Source organism: Pagrus major, chromosome 20 (assembly GCF_040436345.1).
Source record: "Pagrus major chromosome 20, Pma_NU_1.0".
Lineage (NCBI taxonomy): Eukaryota > Metazoa > Chordata > Actinopteri > Spariformes > Sparidae > Pagrus > Pagrus major.
This window is the reverse complement of record NC_133234.1, coordinates 15,737,631-15,746,943: the sequence shown is the minus strand read 5'-3', so window position 1 is coordinate 15,746,943 and position 9,313 is coordinate 15,737,631.

Genomic DNA, 9,313 nt, shown 5'->3' with positions numbered 1-9,313 from the left:
TGTAATGAAATCTAGTTTACTACTCCAGCAAGTAGACCAATCCCCAAACTGAAAAAGTACAGCACATACATACACAAAACTACTTGGCTAGCTCAGTCTTGTTATAACTAATCATCCCGTTACATCAAGGCTGAATAGTTTCCGTGTGATCCAAACATTTACAATCACTTTACAGCATCCAAAAGTCAAAATATGTTGAAAAAAGATTGATGTTATCATTTTCAAAATGAGCAGCGAGCTCTCCGGTTGCATTAACAGGGCGGACTAGCAGCAATCTAACAGCACCATGAATTGTATTCATTTAAAAAAATGTTGATTTAATAAAAAAAATAAGAACAACTTATTTAATCAGATGAATCACTTGTGATGTATGTTGGAGAGCTTTGCAAATCCAGTGGTTTTGTTCAAGTTCTGGAATTGTTTTATTAAAGTTCATAGTTATTCTAATAATGTTACTTTAGCAACAGATAGAAACTGCATTTAATTACTTAAAAATCTCATATTGGCAATAAAAATTCTGCACTCAAGCTTTCAAAGCTAAGCTATCTTCATGACAACTGAGCAAACTTCATCTGCTATGGAAGACCGTGAAATACTGTTGAAGGCTTTGGAAAAAAGCTAGGACTGTTCCTTTCACGCTGTATAATGTCACGATTACGCCTTTATTTTTCAATGCCTACACGAAAACTTAATACCCACCAAATTATGCCCATGCTTTTTATTCAGCACAAATCTGCCTGTTAAATATTTCACTGTTCACGCAGCGAGCGATATTGATAAGACAAACATTTTCTGATATACTGTAACTGCAGAACAAAAAAATGACTGATATCCCACTTGTTTCTCTCTGCATGTTTGCTTTCATGTCAAAGTAATGCTTGTCAAGACATGAAGGAGAACCACAGCGTGCATAATTACATATTATTACAGTCTATCTGACTCAATCCACATAGGCTGCTGCTCTCAAGGTGATATATTATTGAGATGTGCCAACCAGCTAATGATGAGCATCAGACCGCTGGGGCTGGACTAAACTGTGTCTCACTGATTGGAAAGGCAGTTCAAGTCTCCTATTGGTGCTGTTCACACATGATATGAAAATGATAAAGTGTTTGCACGTGTAGAACAGGGTAATTCAGGATAATAGGGAAATAATTTAAGATTTATGGACTGAGCCTGATCATCTATGGTTTCGGACTGTTGGTCAGACAAAAGAAAGACATCTAAAGATGTTACCATGGGGTTTAGGAATCCTGAAATAAAAAAAAAAAACCTGTCGAATAATCATTAGTTGTAGCCAGGACAGCAACTAATGATTGTTTTTGATTAATTGTTTTGCCTAAATGGCTGAAAGTAATGAAAAATACCCATTAAAATTGCCTGCAGGCTGAGGTGATGCACTAACATTAGCTTTTAGTTTTTCAACCAGTAGTTCTTGACCCCAAAATGTTCAGTTTAACGAGCAAACATTTAGCCTCTTGGCTGGAAAATAACAAAAATTATTTGATTGATTTTTAAAATAGTCAGCCCTAAACATTGCAGCTCTGGTATCAGCCCTATCAACATAAAATGCTCAAAATTGTATGCGATTGTGATTTTACCATGTGACAGTGACTATGCAAAGAGATGATAGGAATTCATCCAATACAGAGACTTGTCAGGACTGTGTGCCATGGTATCTATCTGGATCAGCAAAACATTTTCTCATCTGGGATAGATTTTCCCCAAAAAAGTACAGACAATTTAAACTTTAATTTTAACAACGTGCTCTTGTATTCTGACACTGATTTCAAGGTGCACACTTGTTTGTAGTGTTGGCTTCGGTCATCGGAGCGAAAAGTGGTTCAAAAAATATATTCAGCATTGGAATTGCCTGCTGCATTGTGAAATGAGAAAAGAAAAAAAAAGTTTTGAAAGTATTGGAAAAAGCTGTGCTGAAAGAGTAGATGCACAAAGAGATAGGAGTTTATCTAATCTTCCCCAACATTATTCCATTAAAAGTTTCTATTATTGTCATCCTCTGTGTCACTTTATCGTTGATTTTGTGACATATTTGTAGACTTGTCTGTCAAACATTCATGTAGTGAAATTCTTTTCATTATACTTAACATTTGTGAAAGCAGCTCTACCTAAAAAGGACCTTGCTCCCACATAGCAGCATGTAAGCTGACATCCACATCTCTCCTGGTTATTACCACAGCGTGCATCACTGCTGCCCTCCTCCAATGTGCGTCATTGACAAACTGTGAACCGGGTCGAAGATAGTATGTGTGAAATGCCACTTTGCATCAGTCAAGTCAATTTTAGCCATATATCATGATCAGAAAGTATTCCTCAAGAGCCTCTAGAATCTGCATAGCATACAACACTTTTATTTGGATAAGGAAAAATATTTCAAAAAAATAAATATCATATCATCATCATAGCGTATCAGTTGACCTTTAGAAGCAGCATCATGTCATTATGTAGTTTCATTGTGGGGAGACAGACTCAGAGAGATTACAAGGACGAATGCTTTGTGTTTGTGTACTAAGTGAGAGTCTGATAGACTTGATGAAAAGTTCGCCACATGTCATGTTCAATACTGCTTGTATAAAGAAAATATTATGACAGAAAGCTTTGTAGCTTACAAAGTGGTTTTAATTATTCACTTAGAACTTTTTCAGGCATAGAAAAATACCATTTGGGTAACGTCAGGTGTAATGCTTGAAAAAGATCCCAGAAAATGACTTCGGATGTTTTACAATTATGAATATTTCTGTCTGACCTTACTTAAGTGCTAATTATGTCACTTTCGATGTAATTTAATGAAGATGTGAGATAAATGCATTGTTTACCTTTGTGACTTTTGTTGTACGCTCCCAGTTCAGTTAGGTGTAGGCAGTTTAACTACTTGATTAGGTTTAGGCAGTTTAACTACTTGATTAGGTTTAGGCAGTTTAACTACTTGATTAGGCAGTTTAACTACTTGATTAGGTTTAGGCAGTTTAACTACTTGATTAGGTTTAGGCAGTTTAACTACTTGATTAGGTTTAGGCAGTTTAACTACTTGATTAGGCAGTTTAACTACTTGATTAGGTTTAGGCAGTTTAACTACTTGATTAGGCAGTTTAACTACCTGATTAGGTTTAGGCAGTTTAACTACTTGATTAGGTTTAGGCAGTTTAACTACTTTATTAGGCAGTTTAACTACCTGATTAGGTTTAGGCAGTTTAACTACCTGATTAGGTTTAGGTAGTTTAAATACCTGATTAGGTTTAGGCAGTTTAACTACTTGATTAGGTTTAGGCAGTTTAACTACTTGATTAGGCAGTTTAACTACTTTATTAGGCAGTTTAACCACTTGATTAGGTTTAGGCAGTTTAACTACTTGATTAGGTTTAGTCGGTAAAACTACTTGGTTTGGTTTAGGTGGCAGAACTACATTATAGGAAAACACTGTGGTTTAGCTTTAAATAACTATGTTACTTATGCAACTTCACTAACTAATAAACCTATGTAACGTATCCAACTTCAATTACATAATGTATGTGACGTAACTTCACTACGGTGGTAAGTAAAAAATAATTTAGCGTTGACTTTTGGTTTCGCACTGGACACAAACAGCTCCCAGGTTGAAGTCTTGACCCAACCATCCTATTTTGCCTCACTTCCTCCTTTGCTTCTGTAACAAATAGTATGGCCACTAGAGGCCGCCGCCTTATAAGACTCGAAGAATGGGTCGTAAAGCTGCTTTCACCGTTGGTCTATACGGTCATTTTTCTGTTGAGGACGGGCTGAAAGTATGTTCGCATTTTTTTAGTCATTATGAGCATTTTATTTTGCTGAAATTAGCTTTTAGCACAAGGCGCTGCTGCCAAAAAACAAATATTATGACAGATGAAGCCGTGGTGGTGCTGCCTGTTGCATTCAGTCACATTAAACCACTTTAATATTCTGCATAAGGGAATCTATCTGTTACAACCATTATTGGTATGCTGTATACCCTGTTTGATAGAGTCAGATTAAGTGATTGTTTGGGAGTTGGGCCTGCAGAGTAACTAGCGCTGCATTCACATTAGCGAGGCAGGTAGACCAAATATTTTCTATATGTTAATGTACAGCTCTGTGAGTGGGATGTCACTGGATCAAACCAAATGTTTAAACACAGTTTTAAAGTAGTTATTTGCAGCACCACTCTGTTTTACCCTCCATCTCTATCTCATGTGTTTTCCTAATTAAATGCCAATGATGTGACAATGGTCAGGGAACTACTTCCTCTAGCCAATTTACAAAAAAATCCATGAAACACACACACACACACACACACACACACACACCAAACACACTATCTAATCATGCAATAGATCATGCATTATTAAGCAGGGGTGTGAATAAAACATAAAGGTTAGTGTTTACCAAATTATTCTCACAGGAAAAGGGAAAAAACTGTCAACATATTTGTATGGTGCTGTCCTGCAGCTTGAATTAAATGTACTTTGGATTTAATGTTGTGCTGCCAACACTAAACCAGGTTAAACAATGGTAATGTCATAAGTCACATACTAGATTCAATTTTTGAGTTTTTCTGCTTAAAGGTGAAAGATTTCACACAAACCTCAACAAAGTCACTTTTTAACATTGTTTTTTCTTAGTAACTGTGACTCAGGAGATTTGGAAACATTTGATTTAAAGCTCCCCTTGGTATCAAAGTAAAATATTGTGTTGGAAATTGCTCTTTCCATTAACCATGGGGTAAGATAAGGGCAGCAGGAAAACTGCAGAGGACAGAGGCTAATACTACCTCTAGGAAATATAGTTGTTTCACAGTTTAACAGAGATTTACCGTCCAATGATTGCGCTCCCCAGAGACAAGCCCGCTGTTTGAGTATACCACAAAATGGTGGTAGATGGAGCTCTCATCAATAAGTCATTGGAAACCAGCTTAGTGTTTGTTGGTCGGAAACCGGTAGCTAATCAAGTAAGGGGGGGCAAAGTATTGGCTGTTTAAAGCGTTAAGAAAACAAATGATGTGTGAAGGACACTGTGATGAACATCACGGATGTGAGAGACAAACACATGTATCTGTACTTAAACCGACTTTAAAAATTCATGGGTGGCTCTTCACTCCGACGTAATTGAATTCTTTTTCTGTTTGACACTGACTGCTTATTCAGCCAAACAAAAAGCGTAGATTTGAGAAATGCTAAAAGCATGTCAAATATTGCATAAAAAGCAAACATTTGACCTTAAAATTCTACATGAGAGACACATTAGTGATCCGTCTTCTGCTAAAATATTCATGATACGTTTTCTTTGCTGCATTTGTTCGTGTGTGTGGTTAACGCTGCATCGAACAACCCAAGCAAAGCAAAACTATGTTGCTTTTTATCCTTGGGGAAAATGTGTCAATATTTGACGCGATGATCAGAAAATACCAAGCATACGGTGGAAGCTGTCTGTCAGCTACTGTTGTTGTTAGCGGGAAGAGGCGCGAGACGAGGGATTTGAGAATGTGCGCATAGTCACATCCTCTGGACTGCCGTGGAAAATCCAATTTGAGTCCTTCTCAAAAAAATCCACGGTCCAGCAGCATAAAACAACTTAAACAAATCGTCCACAGGCCTCGGCAACCGAGAGAGATCGGGAAAGTATCATTTGCACGTCACGACACGATCTGCTCACATATGGCCAATAAAATAGTGATTCATACATGCAAATAGCTACATATTGTTTCATACGTATAGCCCCTTTAATTAAACCTCTTACATTTAGCCTACAACCTAATAATGTGTCCAGCTGCAATAAAAAGGTCCACTTTTTGGGGGAGAAAACTGCCCTCTGAGAACTAAACTGGATGCACACACCTAGTATAGCCTATGTTGTACAATGCCACAAAAGGACTGATCACTGAAGCAAGCAGTTAAGACAAGATGAGGACAACGCTTGAAATTCTCTTATCTGTAAGAGATGCTCTGCAGTCTGATAAGCTGCACGAGGTCCCGCTTCACCGGAAACAAGCTCCGTTTTGTCAGCAACATAGATCCAGACATTCTTGAACACATCCACCTGCCAGGCACCTCTGCACTGCTCTGACACCTACTCTCCACCCTGTCTCCCCTACCAAGGTGACACCGCTGAGGTATTTGTTGTTTCAGGATGGAGACAGTGTGGCTGTGAAAAAGGTAATATAACACCCAGCTGATTTGAATTGTTTTTAATCGGTAGTGGCTCTAGTAGCCAACAGGAGCTTGTCCCCTATCCAGTAATAATGTCGCACACATAATCTTATTTTTTTCCCCCTCCTAGTTGAAAGGGAAGTTAGCCCATGCGGTGGAGTTGAAACTCAAAATCCACCTCTACCACAAGATAGCCATGGCTCTCTCTCCTAGCCTGAGGTGTTTCTCAAGAAAAACTCTCACTGTGGAGGAGTATGAGGAGGTTATCAGCACTCTGGCAGCAATCATAGAAAGAGCAGGGACAGAGGAAAGTGTCCGTGTCCAACAGGGTAATCCGAAGCACTAAGTACAGACAGAGCCCTGACAGAAAAATTCTAATATGATTACAACATACTTCTCCCTCTCTTATGGAGAGAGGTACAGCGTACACAAAAACACTAATTGAACAAGTTGTACATTAACTCCATTAATATCCGGACAAATGAGCTATTTTACATTATACATAGACTTAAAAACTTGTGCGAAGGAAGAGTAGAAGGGAAGAGGACAGCGGTGACACAATTAAGGAGTCATGGGGCCACCAATTGGGGCTGAGATGTATGAAAGAGCCGGCCCCTTCTCAGATTCTGGCAGGAGATGTCAGGTGGACTAGGGTGGTTGCCAGAAGGCTGCTGGCAATCCCAGCAACAACTAACCCGCCAGAGAGGAGCTTCAGTGGCACACCGCCCTCAGACTTAGCTGCTGTTGAAAGATGGTGCTGGCCCTTGTGAAAAAAAGCATACTTTTTAAAAGTACACAGAAGTACAACTTAAAACAAATGAACACTAAAGTATACGTGCGCACAATTTACAATATACTTACAAAAGAGTACACGTATTGAAAGTACACTAAAATACCACTGAAGTCGAACTGATTTTTAAAAGTACGTTTTAAATCTACTTTAAATTAAGCACCAAAAGTAAAAAAGTAGGTTTCTATACCTACACTTAAGTCTACTACTTTGTCACAAGGGAGCCCCAAGTTTCCTGGCAGTGTTGTCAGTGTTCAGACAAAAGCTTCAGTACTTGTCAGGCCCAGCCTCTGGGGTTTTGGGAGTTTCTTATAAGAATGTCTCCTAACTGGCTTGCCATGTAAAGTAAAAAAGTGAAGTGTTATATAATCTGTATTTCAACGGTGCCTGTCTCCTCTGACCTCAATGCTGCTTTCTTCCAAGATGCAAGCTTTCTTTAACCATATTAAGAGTGTAATAGCAGGGCCATATAATCGTACAACTGTGATACTTGCCATTGCACTGTAAAAATTAATTTAGCAATGTCAAAATACAATACTAGATGGCACGTTTAGATTTATGTTCAACTAAGGTAGGCGTGGTGTGTTCCATTGATGTATTTTCTACTGTAAGTGACGGACTGGAGCGAGAAACAGGGCTCTAATGGCTGGCACTCATCAGATGTGGGTTTGTTTTTATGATTTTGTGCCCTTTAGTGGAGGCATTTTTGGCCTTTGGACTAAGGCAACTCATCTCTAAGGCCATACTACCACAGGTGTTTGGATTGCCAACATACTGTCCCAATGGTGTGAATATAAAAGACTGTGCAGGAGAGCACAAAGTAATCTGAGAAAATAAAAAAAGGATGGCAACTACATCAAATCAAAATCATTGCATTGCCTAAATAGTCTTTTAAAAAAATAAAAATATGTCATGGGAAATATGTCAAAATATGTCATGGGATTGGGATTGGACAGGAATACATTTTCCGTGAGTGAAAATCCACTCTTGTGTAACCCTCTGGTTGGAAATAGAGCCATGCCCGGCTTGAAAAAAGATCCATCCGCTCTGGAAACAGCCAGATAGCTGCTCTGTAGACAGAGTTGAATTTCAATATGGGCAAAACATATCACAGTTGACACAGGCAAATTGAAAGTATAGGTTGTAGTGCATGTGTGACACTGTCCCAGATGACCAAATGAACCCTCCCCCACCTCCCTCCTCACTCCCACCCCACCACACCACACCGGCTCAGGAGGTGGAGAAGAAACCTCATAATATGGATGATTCAATGTGCCCTCTGGCAGACGTGTTGGAGGTCCACTGCTTTTGGCAACAACAGCTGAGAACAGCTGATCCCATTTGTAAGCTTATGACTTGGCCGCCTCGACAATATGGAGTAGACATGGCTAATTTCTGTGATGTTTGGAGTTGGGGACTGATGATTTAATTACTGCTACATCTGTAACATTGTCTGCCTGCTGCATCCCAGTAGGGAGATGGCTCCGGACTAACTTTTTAAAATGCATTTATAAAGAACTTTGATGCCTTGAGCAATACTATTGTTATTATGGCGGTGGCATTATGATGTTGTTTTTAATCACTATATGAAAACATTCATGCATCATTAAAATGTAATATAATTAGGATAATTAAGAAAAAAAGTACTTGAGGGCATGTATTATCTTCCTATGTTGATATTCATTAGGAATTACTTCAGTCGTTTGCTACTCACTGATACTTGATTTGCTCCTCAATGAGAATTTTGAACTGGTGTGAACCCTGTGATAGATAGTACTTTTATTATCTTTTTTTTCTGAACCTCTGCCTTGTGTGGAATGAGTCTTGAGCCTTGAAGCCTTTGCTGCAAAAACTGCAGCGTTTACTTCCCCACACTCGTCTTCCGTCGGGTGAGAGTGCACTCATCATTATTTTGAGTATTCAGAGAAGTTGTGTTTTCATCCTGTTCGTTTGCCTAATAGCTCACAGGGTATCTGAAAAGCTATTAAGAAAATTCCAATGAAGAGTTAGACCTTGACTCGAGGAGGAAATTAAAAGTTTTCAGTGTGAGTAATGATACATAATACATTGGACCACAGAATTCAGAATTAAGTTTGCAATTCAGGCGTGATGAGCAAAAATGTTTCCAGCCAGTTAACGATAGGTGGCGAACCCGTTGAGTGCTGTGGACAATCTCAGCAGATCTTGCTGCTGTTTGTTCTCTGCAGATATTGCTGTTATTTTTTCCCTTAGCCTTTTCTTTTCCGATTGTTGTTGGGTTGGGTTTGGGGGTGCAGAGCCAGACCTTCTGGAGGAATTAACACCAAGAGTCACATCACATTCTGCTCTGATCTGGAGCCGGTCACCAATGGGAGGAGAACTCAGA